The following is a 13030-nucleotide window of genomic DNA, read 5'->3' on the forward strand; positions in this document are numbered from 1 at the left end:
ATTCAATTAATACAATAGTAAAGAGAATTTGTGAAAAGCAAGCATTGAATAGTATAACAACATAGAGAAGTGCATAATGCTATATGGACTTTTTCACAAACACATAGCATGCATGTTGAATAAGGTATAGAAAATATGAAGGTGAACATGCAAGCAATCCCTTAAATAGAATAAAAATAATTGTCAAATAATTTGTAACAATCCACAAGCATATAATGAGGGATAATGAATCAAAAAAGAAAAACAAGTAAATTTCTAACACCATGTAAAAAGGAAAAGAAAAAAAATATGAATAATGAAAAGAAAAGAAAATACATATAAAATAATAAGAATGATAAAAAAAGAAGGAGGGAAGAAGAAAATAAAACCTTGTTAATGGAGGTGAGAGAGATAGAGAGTGAAAGGTGAGATAGAGGGGGGAAGGGAGAAATAAGGAAGAAAAAGGAAAATTGGGATTTGGAGGAGAGAAAGATAAGATAAGTGGCAATTTTAGGGTGAGCTGTGCGGCGCATGCAACGCGGCCGCGTGGGGCACGCGTTTGCATGGATGCGCTTCAAGTATGGTGACACGATCGCGTCGGTCACGCGGTCGCGTGACCCATGTTATGCGTCTGGCGCGAGTGCAGCCTCGCTCCAGCACAACTCTCTGTTCAAATTAAATTATTTGCCATAATTGGGACGGCGCGATCGCGTGGGTCACGCGATCGCGTGAGTGTGCGCCAGAAAATGGATGACGCGGCCGCGTCGGCGACGTGGTCGCGTGATAAAGATTGTGCTTCCAGCACTAATCCAGCATCACTCTCGCACAATATTTCATTGTGCACCCTTTTACGTCGAAAACTCAGGGCACGCGGTCGCATGGGAGGCCATGATTCCCAAGGGACGCGAACGCGTCAGCGACGCGGTCGCGTGGGTTGATTTGTGCCATTGGCACGCCTCCAGCCACACTCCAGCGTAACTTTCTGTTCATTTTTATTTTTCTTTACTCTCCCTGTGACGCGGACGCGTCGCTGATGCGATCGCGTCGCGTAGCAAAAAATTTTTTTTTGAAGAAATAAAAACATGTAAATGCAGATGCACGAAAGTACTAAAAAAGAGAAGAGTTATTGAATAGGAAAAACTAAAAATAAAGAAAAGAACGATCATACCATGGTGGGTTGTCTCCCACTTAGCACTTTGCTTTAACGTCCGTAAGTTGGACGCTCCACTAGCTCAATCTTCGGCTATGTGGGGATCTTCCAAGAGGAAGATCTCAAGCTCCTTGTTTCTCTGCATCTTCTCGCCATGGTATAGCTTCAGGCGTTGTCCATTAACCTTAATGAGTTCAGATCTTGAGGGATGGCTTAGGTGATAAACTCCGTACGGTTCGGCCTTCTCTACTCTGTATGGACCTTCCCATCTTGATCTCAACTTTCCTGGCATGAGCCTTAGTCGGGATTTGTAAAGGAGGACTAAATCCCCAGGTTGGAACTCTTTCTTCTTGATGTTTTGATCATGTACAGCCTTCATCTTTTCCTTGTATATTCAGGAGTTTTCATAAGCTTCTAGGCGAAGGCTCTCTAGTTCCTGTAGTTGCAACTTCCTTTCAGCTCTGACTTTCTCAATTCCCATGTTGCACTCCTTAACTGCCCAAAAAGCTCTGTGCTTGACTTCAACTGGGAGATGACAAGCTTTTCCATAAACCAAGCGGAAAGGACTCATCCCAATGGGTGTCTTGTATGCTGTTCTATATGCCCAGAGTGCATCTTGTAGCCTGGTGCTCCAGTCTTTTCTATGAGGCTTTACTATCTTTTGCAAGATACGCTTAATTTCTCTGTTTGACACCTCGGCTTGCCCATTAGTTTAGGGATGGTAAGCTGTTGCAACTTTATGAATTGTCCCATGCTTCTTCATTAATCCTGTTAGTCTCCTGTTACAAAAAATGGGTGCCTGATAAACCACTATTTTATGGTTTATATTGTGTTTAATTGTGTGGTTTTATCATGATCACTACCCACTTATTCATTAAATTAGCATGAAATTATAATTCCTTCCTGAATTTATAACATGTTTGAAAACTGCTTCCTAGAGACTTTAATTATGTATTTTTAATTCTCCTTTATTCCATTCGATGCCGTGATCTGTGTGTTGAATGTTTTAGACTTTATAGGGCATCAATGAGTTGGAGATTAGAAAGGAAGCTAGCAAAAATGGAAGGAACACAAGAATTTGAGGAGATAACCAGCGAGAAGTGACGCGGTCGCATGGCTCACGCGACCGCGTGAAGGAGAGCAAATCGCAGTGACGCGGCCGCATGGCTCACGCAGCCGCGCGGATTGGAAAAGCTCAGGCGACGCGGTAACGTGGACGACGCGAACGCGTGGCAAGGAAAAGCACGAATGACGCGTCCTCATGGATGACGCGATCGCATGACATGTGCGATCTGCATAATCTGCAGACTTCACTGGGGGCAATTTTGGACCCTATTTCGACCCAGTTTTCGGCCCGGAACAGCAGACTAGAGTCAGAGAATATGCAGAAACAAAAGAGAACATTCATTCTAGACAGTGGACAGTTTTAGATCTAGTTTTTCCTCCTCTAGGTTTTTCTCTCTAGGTTTTAGAATTTTAATTTTGGGAATTGATCTTAGCATTGGAACATTGAGAAGAGTTATTTCCTCATCAAGACCTCGTCATTCTAGTTCGTTCTCTTAACTTGGTTTTATTCTTCCATGTTCTTTGCTTTGTTCAATTTTGTCATTTGAATACTTTCATGATTAATTGATACAAGGATTATTTCTTCCATTTTAATTTATTTTTCCATTCGAATAATCATGTCTTCTTTTAATTCCCTTTCATGTGTTATGGATTTATTATTTACAATGAGTGAGTAGTTTCCCCACTTGATGGGAGTTGATTGAAAGGAACTCTTGAGTTGGAAGGATTGAAAGAAAATTGTAATTGGGTTAATTGTTGGATTGTTATCTAATCACTAACACCAATCCCTTTGAACTAAGTGGGTTGCAACTCGTGAATAGATCTAGCATTCCAACTTGTTTGACTTTCCTTTACCTAGTAAAGGATAACTAAACAGAACAACCATTAATTATAAATTAATCTTGAGATCCTTCCATCGATAATAGAGATTCCAACTAATCAACTCCCAGTCAAGGCTTTTATTCATATTATTTGAATTTTCTCAATTTAAATTTCCACCTACTTAACTCAACTTCTTGGAACATCTGATTAATAAAATAGCACACTTTTCTGCAACTCATTGGGAGACGACCTGGGACTTAAACTCCCAGTAATTTTTAATTTAAACTCTCTGTGACATATTTCTAAATTGATAGGCATATTTTTGGTGAGTTAAGAACTATACTTGCAACGTAACTATTTTAATAATTTTTAATTCACCAACTTCTGCCCCTCATCAGTGCCTTGATCGCTCACGATTGCTCGTGGTGATCCGAAGCGACATATAATATGATTTCTCACAAAGAAAACAACAGTGTTAGCATCATCAGTGCGGGTAGGAATTGCTTCCACCCATTTGGAAACATAATCCACAGCTAACAATATATAAAAATATCCATTAGAATTTGGAAATGGACCCATGAAGTCAATTCCCCAAACATCAAAAATTTTACAGAAAAGCATAATTTGTTGAGGCATCTCATCCCTCCTGGATATATTACCAAATTTCTGGCATGGGAGACAAGATTTACAGAACTCAGCAGCGTCTCTAAAAAGAGTAGGCCACCAGAATCCACAGTCTAAGATCTTTCTAGCTGTTCTTTGAGGGCTAAAATGTCCTCCACTCTCAGATGAGTGACAGGCCTCTAAAATGGACTGGAATTCTGATTGAGGCACACAACGTCTAATCACTTGATCAGTGCCACATCTCCATAAATATGGGTCATCCCATATATAATATTTAGACTTGCTTTTCAGCTTGTCTCTTTGATGCTTAGAAAAATTTGGAGGAAATGTGCGGCTAACTAAATAATTAGCAACAGGTGCATACCAAGAGACTACCTCAGATACTGCTTGCAAGTTATCAAAAGGAAAATTATCATCTATAGGAGTAGAATCATCCTTAATATGCTCAAGCCGACTCAAGTGGTCTGCCACTAAATTCTTATTACCACTCCTATCCTTTATTTCTAAATCAAATTCTTGTAACAGCAGTATCCAACGTATGAGTCTTGGTTTGGACTCCTTTTTAGCTAATAGATACTTTAAAGCTGCATGGTCCGAATACACTACTACTCTAGTGCCAAGTAAATAAGCTCGGAATTTATTCAGAGCAAAAACAATAGCAAGAAGCTCTTTCTCAGTAGTAGTATAATTGGACTGGGCAGTGTCTAAAGTCTTAGACGCATAGGCAATAACGAAAGGATCCTTACCTTCACGCTGAGCCAGCGCTGCTCCTACTGCATGGTTGGAAGCATCGCACATGATTTCAAACGGTTGGCTCCAATCTGGTCCTCTCACAATTGGAGCTTGAGTCAGAGCAGTCTTCAGCTTATCAAACGCTTGTTTGCAATCCTCACTGAACTCGAACTCAATATCCTTCTGCAGTAATCTGGATAAGGGAAGTGCAACCTTACTAAAGTCCTTAATAAATCTCCTGTAAAAACCTGCATGGCCAAGGACCGAACGGACTTCCCTCACAGAAGAGGGGTAAGGTAGACTAGAAATAACATTCACCTTTGCTGGGTCTACAGAAATGCCATTATTAGATACCACATGTCCTAATACAATCCCTTGTTTTACCATAAAGTGACATTTTTCGAAATTTAATACAAGGTTTGTATTAACACATTTATCTAATACTCTAGATAATCCATCCAAGCAAAGGCTAAAAGAATCACCATAAACGCTAAAATCGTCCATAAAAACTTCCATACAGTCCTCAATAAGATCAGAGAAAAGACTCATCATGCACCTTTGAAAGGTAGCTGGTGCATTGCACAAGCCAAAAGGCATTCTCTTGTAAGCATAAGTCCCAAAAGGACATGTAAAAGTAGTCTTCTCCTGATCCTCAGGAGCTATATGAATCTAGAAATAACCTGTGTAACCATCTAAAAAGCAATAATGTGATTTACCTGACAGGCGATCCAGCATTTGATCAATGAATGGAAGTGGGTTGTGATCCTTACGGGTAGCTTGGTTGAGATGCCTGTAATCAATGCAGACCCTCCAAGCATTTTGAACTCTAGTTGCTATGAGCTCTCCATGCTCATTCTTCACTGTAGTGACTCCAGACTTCTTGGGCACCACTTGTACTGGGCTTACCCATTCACTGTCTGAAATGGGATATATGATACCTGCTTCCAATAGTCTGGTCACTTCCTTTTTGACAACTTCCAAGATGGTGGGATTCAATCTTCTTTGGGGTTGACAGACAGGTCTTGCTCCCTCTTCTAAAAATATTCTGTGCTCACATACTTGAGGGTTGATGCCTACTATGTCTGCCAAGCTCCACCCAATTGCCTTCCTATGCTTCTTCACCACATCAAGTAACTGCTCTTCTTGTTAAGAAGTAAGTTCCGTTGCAATGATAACTGGAAACCTCTACTCATCTTCAAGATAAGCATATTTGAGATGTGGAGGGAGGGGTTTCAATTCTAACTTTTGATCATGGGTAGGCTCTGGATTATCTGGAGCTTGTGAAAATGGCGAAGTTCCCTCATTGTCAGTTAAAAGGGTCCCCACACTTGGACCTTGTCAAGTGTGCCTCTCTTCAAACTCTTCCTTGTGAACTTTAGCTACACTTTCATCTATGACATCACACTGGAAGATAGAACGATCTTCTGGGGGGTTGTCAATGACTCCATTCAGATTGAAGATTACTATGTGGCCATCTATTTCAAAGGAGTATGTTCCTGAAAAAGCATCCAATTTGAATTTTGATGTCTTCAGGAATGGTCTTCCAAGTAGGATTGATGATGGCTTATCTGAATTATTATGGGGCATCTCCAAGATATAAAAATCAGTGGGAAATGTAAGCCCTTTAATGTTCACCAAAACATCTTCAGCAACTCCAGCCACTGTAATAATGCTTTTATCTGCTAACACAAAACGAGCTGCCAACCTTTTTAAGGGAGGGAGCCTCAAAATATCATATATAGACAAAGGCATTATACTGACACATGCTCCTAAATCACACATGCAATCATAAATTACTACACCACCAATAGTACAGCTAACTATACAAGGACCTGGATCACTACATTTTTCAGGTAATCCTCCCATTAAAGCAGATATAGAACTACCTAAAGGAATAGTTTCTAATTCATTAATTTTGTCTTTATGGATACATAAGTCTTTTAGAAACTTTGCATATTTAGGTACCTGCTGAATAACATCAAAAAGAGGAACAGTTACCTCAACCTTTTTGAATATTTCTACCATTTTGGGGTCGGGTTCCAACTGCTTCCTGGGCTTCCTTGCAAGTTGTGGAAATGGAATAGGAGTAGTGTTTTCTGTGGTGTCTGCGCCTTTTGGTGCTTCCTCCTGTGGTTGAGCTATTTCTTCTTCAGCTATGTCCTGTATGTCCTCTTCCTCTTCAATATCTTCTATTTCTACTACCTCTTCAGCTGAGGTGTGTTCTGGTGGACTTGGTTCCTCCTGATTCCTCTCCTGCAGTGTGGTTCCAGACCTTAGGGTGATGGCATTAATGCCTCATTTTGGATTGGGTAATGGTTGAGAGGGGATTCCAGTGGAGCTTGAAGGTTGGTTACTGGAATTTTGCGTTGATCCAATCTGTGACATAAGAGCTTGCAAAGTAGAGGTCAGACCATTCAGACTGGCATTAATACTATTCATGATGTTACTTTCCATGGTCTGTTGTTTTCGCTCAAAAGATTGTAGTAGCTCTTCATTAGGAGATACAGAAGAATGAGTAAATTGAGAGGTCTGCTGTTGATTGTTCTATGGTCCTTGGTTTTGCCTCAGGTGAGGTGCTCTGTAAGGTTGATTCTGCTGCCTGTTGTTGTTATTATTCCATCTCGGATTTCCCTGATTATCTCTGCCTCCTCTGTTATTGTTGTCCTTCCAATTCTGGTTAGAATTGTCCTGCCATCCATGGTTATTATTTCCACTTTGATTGTACCCTTGGTTGGGGCGGTCATAGAAGTTATGAGTGGATGCCACCATGTTGTCTTCTTGTTGGAGCTGCGGGCATTCATCAGTGTAATGGCTATAATCAGCACAGATTCCGCAAATTCTTTGCGGGACTAGTTGTTGGTTTTGCTGTGGTGGAGGAGGTTGAGCTTGCTGAGCTTGTTGTTGATTCAATTGCATCTGCTTCAGCAAGTTGGTCATCTCACATATACTCTGAGCTAGAGCCGCAGTCTCTCTACTAGAGGATACTTCTGCAACGGCTTTTGAACGGCCTTGCTTTTGCCTGTGGTTCCTAGTAGACTCAGCTAGATCACTGATCAGTTGCCAAGCCTCATCAGTGGTCTTGTACTTCTTCATAGACCCATTGCTAGCACTTTCCAATGTGGTCTTATCTTGGGGCCTCATGCCCTGTGTGATATAGCTAAGTAACACTATCTTATCAATCATGTGGCGGGGCCATGCTTCCAGAAGATTATTGAAGTGCTCCCAGTATTCAAAGAGAGTCTCATTGTCATCCTGAACAATCGTGGAAATATCCTTCCTCAGTTTATCAGTAACTTCAGATAGAAAGAATTTCTCCAAAAACTCCTTTCTGAGTGTATCCCAGTTGGATACATTTGCTAGAGGTTGAGTGTAGTACCACTCTCTTACTTTTCCCTCAAGAGAAAACGGGAAAGCTTTCAGCAAAATTGAAGTTTCATCAGTACCATCACGCCTGACAGTAGAACAGGCTGCCTGGAAATCTCTCAAGTGCTTGATAGGCTCTTGAGCAGGTAGGCCATGAAACTTGGGCATCAAATTTAGCAGTGCGGTCTTTATTTCAAAATCTGTAGCTACCGCTGGATGATGCGCTTGAAACGGTTGCATTGTAAAATCAGGGGCTCCTTCCTCTTGGATGGTAACTCTTCTAGCTTCCATGTCTTCTGCACGTAAGACAACCGAATCAGTAGAACGGGGGCTGGTTTCTTCCTCAAGTTCACTTTCAGATCCGCCCTCAGAGCAGACTAATCGACGTTGTTCTCGCCTTATTCGTGAAATAGTCCTTTCAATTTCAGGATTGAATATTAGCAAGCATGGATCAGGAAGTGAACGCGTCATTTGACGAAAGAAACATGCAGCTCATAGTAGCAAAATAAAATAAAATACAAATAAATAAATTCTAATTAATAACTTTAGCACTCTATTGCAACTCCCTGGAAACGGGCCAAAAATTGATGAGACACAGAAGTTGGTGAATTAAAAATTATTAAAATAGTTACGTTGCAAGTATAGTTCTTAACTCACCGAAAATCTGCCTATCAATTTAGAAATATGTCACAGAGAGTTTAAATTAAAAATTACTGGGAGTTTAAGTCCCAGGTCGTCTCCCAACGAGTTGCAGAAAAGTGTGCTATTTTATTAATCAGATGTTCCAAGAAGTTGAGTTAAGTAGGTGGAAAATTAAATTGAGAAAATTCAAATAATATGAATAAAAGCCTTGACTGGGAGTTGATTAGTTAGAATCTCTATCATTGATGGGATGATTTCAAGATTAATTTATAATTAATGGTTGTTCCGTTTAGCTATCCTTTACTAGGTAAAGGAAAGTCAAACAAGTTGGAATGCTAGATCTGTTCACGAGTTGCAACCCACTTAGTTCAAAGGGATTGGTGTTAGTGATTAGATAACAATCAAACAGTTAACCCAATTACAATTTTTCTTTCAATCCTTCTAACTCAAGAGTTCCTTTCAATCAACTCCCTATCAAGTGAGGGAACTACTCACTCATTGTAAATAATAAATCCATAACACATGAAAGGGAATTAAAAGAAGACATGATTATTGGAATGGAAAATAAATTAAAATGGAAGAAATAATCCTTGTACTAAATAATCATGAAAGTATTCAAATGACAAAATTGAACAAAGCAAAGAACATGGAAGAATAAAACCAAGTTAAGAGAACGAACTAGAATGACGAAATCTTGATGAGGAAATAACTCTTCTCAATGTTCCAATGCTAAGACCAATTGAAAATTAAAATTCTAAATCCTAGAGAGAAAAACCTAGAGGAGTAAAACTAGATCTAAAAAAACTCCCCGAACTGTGTAGAATGAATGTTGTTCTTTTGTTTCTGCATATTCTCTGGCTCTGGTCTGCTGTTCTGGGCCAAAAACTGGGTCGAAATAAGGTCCAAAATTGCCCCCAGCGAATTCTGCAGATTATGCAGATCGCACATGTCACGCGATCGCGTCATCCATGCAGACGCGTCATTCACGCTTTTCCTTGCCACGCGTTCGTGTTGTCCACGCTACCGCGTCGCTTGAGCTTTTCCAATCCGCGTGGCCGCGTGAGCCATGCGGCCGCGTCACTGCGATTTGCTCTCCTTCGCGCGGTCGCGTGAGCCATGCGACCGCGTCACTTCTCGCTGGTTACCTCCTCAAATTCTTGTGTTCCTTCCATTTTTGCTAGCTTCCTTTCCAATCTCCAACTCATTCATTCCCTATAAAGTTTGAAACACTCAACACACAGATCACGGCATCGAATGGAATAAAAGAGAATTAAAAATACATAATTAAAGTCTCTAGGAAGCAGTTTTCAAACATGTTATAAATTTAGGAAGGAATTATAATTTCATGTTAATTCAATGAATAAGTGGGTAAGGATCATGATAAAACCACACAATTAAGCACAATATAAACCATAAAATAGTGGTTTATCAGTCAGCCCGCCTACGGAAGAGCCGGTCCTATCCTCTTCCACCTCGGCCCACAGTGAAACTAGCACTCAAGGCTCGGATGATGGAGATAGCGACCTTGATTCCCCTTTGCGTATCACTAGTGGCACGGAGGACCGTGCTAAATCTTAAGTGTGGGGAGGTCGTTCGACCGATCTCCGTAAGTAATAATTTTCCCCTTTCAACACCCATGATTTTGATTTTCTTTTCATTTTTTTCTTTCTTTAGTTAGAATAAATTGCATGGTTAGTTTTTATACTCGAACACTCTTTGCATGATTAGGACTACTTAGTTAGGGTGATAATGATAAACCCCAATTTTGTGGTTTATCTTTGCTTATTTTAGGGGATTTTATCACCTTTTCCCACATTTATTCAATGAAATAGCATGGTTTTACAATTCTCCCTTGATTTGTGCTTAAATGTGAAAACATGCTTTTTAGGCCCTTAAATTGGTGATTTTAACTCACCTTAATTCCATTCAATGGCTTGATGTGTTTGTTGAGTTATTTCAGGTTCGTAAGGCAAGTATTGGATGGAAGAAGTGAGGAGAAAAGTATGCAAAGTGGGAGAACTCATGAAGAAATGAAGGAACCGCAATGCTGTCAAGCCTGACCTCTTCACACTCAATCGACCATAACTTGAGCTACAGAAGTCCAAATGAGGCGGTTTTAGTTGCGTTGGAAAGCTAACATCCGGGGCTTCAAAATAATATAAAATTCTTCATAGTTGTCTGACGTCTAAGGATGCGCAAGTGCACTGTATGCGTGCACGCCGATTGGTGCACGTGATTTACTAAAAGCAACTCATGGCCAGTGATTTGTAGAGCATTTTGGGCCTAATCCAACTCATTTCTAATGCTATTTCATGCAGAATTCAAGCTTGTCATAGATCCATGTTTAATTCGTTGCTTTTATCTTGTTTCTTTTATAATTTCTCATGTCTACATCTTGATTTTCTTAGTTGTAATGTTAATTTCTCATTTTGCTTTCTTTTGTGATAATGAACTCATGTTGGATTTGGTTTACATTTAATGCAATTTGATGTTGATGTTTCTTTCATTGATGAATTAAGTTGTTGATTTACTCTCCTTGAAATTGGTAGTTGTTAGATTTTATTATTCTTGCATACTTACCATGCTTTCCTTTATTACCCACTGGTGCGCAAAAATCGTGACGGTTCCATTCCTTGGTAACGGCGCTGAAAACTTTATACGCACGTTCATAATCTTAATTCTTTGTCACAACTTCGCACAACTGACCAGAAAGTGCACTGGGTCGTCCAAGTAATAAACCTTACGTGAGTAAGGGTCAATCCTACGGAGATTGTCGGCTTGAAGCAAGCTATGGTCACCTTGTAAATCTCAGTCAGGCAGATTCAAATGATATAGAGTTTTAATAATTAAAATATAAATAAAACATAAACTAGGATAGAGATACTTATGTAATTCATCGGTAAGAATTTTAGATAAGCGTATAGAGATGCCTTTCGTTCCTCTGAACCTCTGCTTTTCTGCTGTCTTCATCCAATCATTCCTACCCCTTTCCATGGCAAGCTTTATATAGGGCATCATCATTGTCAATGGCTACATCCCATCCTCTCTGTGAAAATGGTCCAATGCGTTGTCACTGCGTGGCTAATCATCTGTCGGTTCTCGATCATACTGGAATAGGATTTACTATCCTTTTGCGTCTGTCACTACGCCCAGCACTCGTGAGTTTGAAGCTCGTCACAGCCATCCGTTCCCAGATCCTACTCGGAATACCACAGACAAGGTTTAGACTTTTTGAATCTCAGGAATGGCCATCCATGGGTTCTAACTTATACCACGAAGATTCTAATATCTCGGACTCGCTCCTTTGTATTAGATATCTAAGAGATACTCATTCTAGCTTGTTTGCATGTAGAACGGAAGTGTTTGTCAGGCACGCGTTCATAGGTGAGAATGATGATGAGCATCACATAATCATCACATTCATCATGTTCTTGGGTGCGAATAGATATCTTAGAGAAGGAATAAGCTTGAATTGAATAGAAAAATAGTAGTACTTTGTATTAATTCATGAGGAACAGCAGAGCTCCACACCTTAATCTATGGTGTGTAGAAACTCTACCGTTTGAAAATACATAAGTGATAATGGTCCAGGCATGGCCGAATGGCCAGCCCCCATGAAAGTCTAAGATAGCATAAAACTAATCAAAGATCCCCCGTTGTAAATACAATAGTAAAAAGTCCTATTTATACTAAACTAGTTACTAGGGCTTATAGAAATGAGTAAATGATGCAGAAATCCACTTCTGGGGCCCACTTGGTGTGTGCTTGGGCTGAACATTGAGCTTTACACGTGTAGAGGTCTTTCTTGGAGTTGAACGCCAATTTGTAACCTGTTTCTGGCGTTTAACTCCACTTTGCAACCTGTTTCTGGCGTTTGACTCCAAAATGCAGCATGGAACTGGCGTTCAATGCCAGTTTAAATCGTCTATACTTAATCAAAGTATGGACTATTATATATTTCTGGAAAGCCCTAGATGTCTACTTTCCAACGCAATTGAGATTGCGCCATTTGGAGTTTTGTAGCTCTAGAAAATCCACTTTGAGTGCAGGGAGGTCAGAATCCAACAACATCTGCAGTCCTTCTTCAACCTCTAAATCTGATTTTTGCTCAAGTCCCTCAATTTCAGCCAGAAAATACCTGAAATCACATAAAAGCTCACAAACTCATAGTAAAGTCTAGAAATTTGAATTTTAATTAAAAACTAATAAAAATATACTAAAAACTAACTAAATCATACTGAAAACTATGTAAAAATAATGCCAAAAAGCGTATAAATTATCCGCTCATCACAACACCAAACTTAAATTGTTGCTTGTCCCCAAGCAACTGAAAATCAAATAGGATAAAAAGAAGAAAATATAGTATAAATTCCAAAATATCAATGAAACTTAGCTCCAATCAGATGAGCGGGACTTGTAGCTTTTTTCCTCTTGAATAGTTTTGGCATCTCACTTTATCCATTGAAGTTAAGAATGATTGGCATCTATAGGAACTCAGAGTTCAGATAGTGTTATTGATTCTCCTAGTTTAGTATGTTGATTCTTGAACACAGCTACTTTATGAGTCTTGGCTGTGGCCCTAAGCACTTTGTTTTCCAGTATTACCACCGGATACATAAATGCCACAGACACATAACTGGGTGAACCTTTTCA

Source organism: Arachis ipaensis, chromosome B1 (genome assembly GCF_059453495.1).
Source record: "Arachis ipaensis isolate K30076 ecotype BB chromosome B1, ASM5945349v1, whole genome shotgun sequence".
Lineage (NCBI taxonomy): Eukaryota > Viridiplantae > Streptophyta > Magnoliopsida > Fabales > Fabaceae > Arachis > Arachis ipaensis.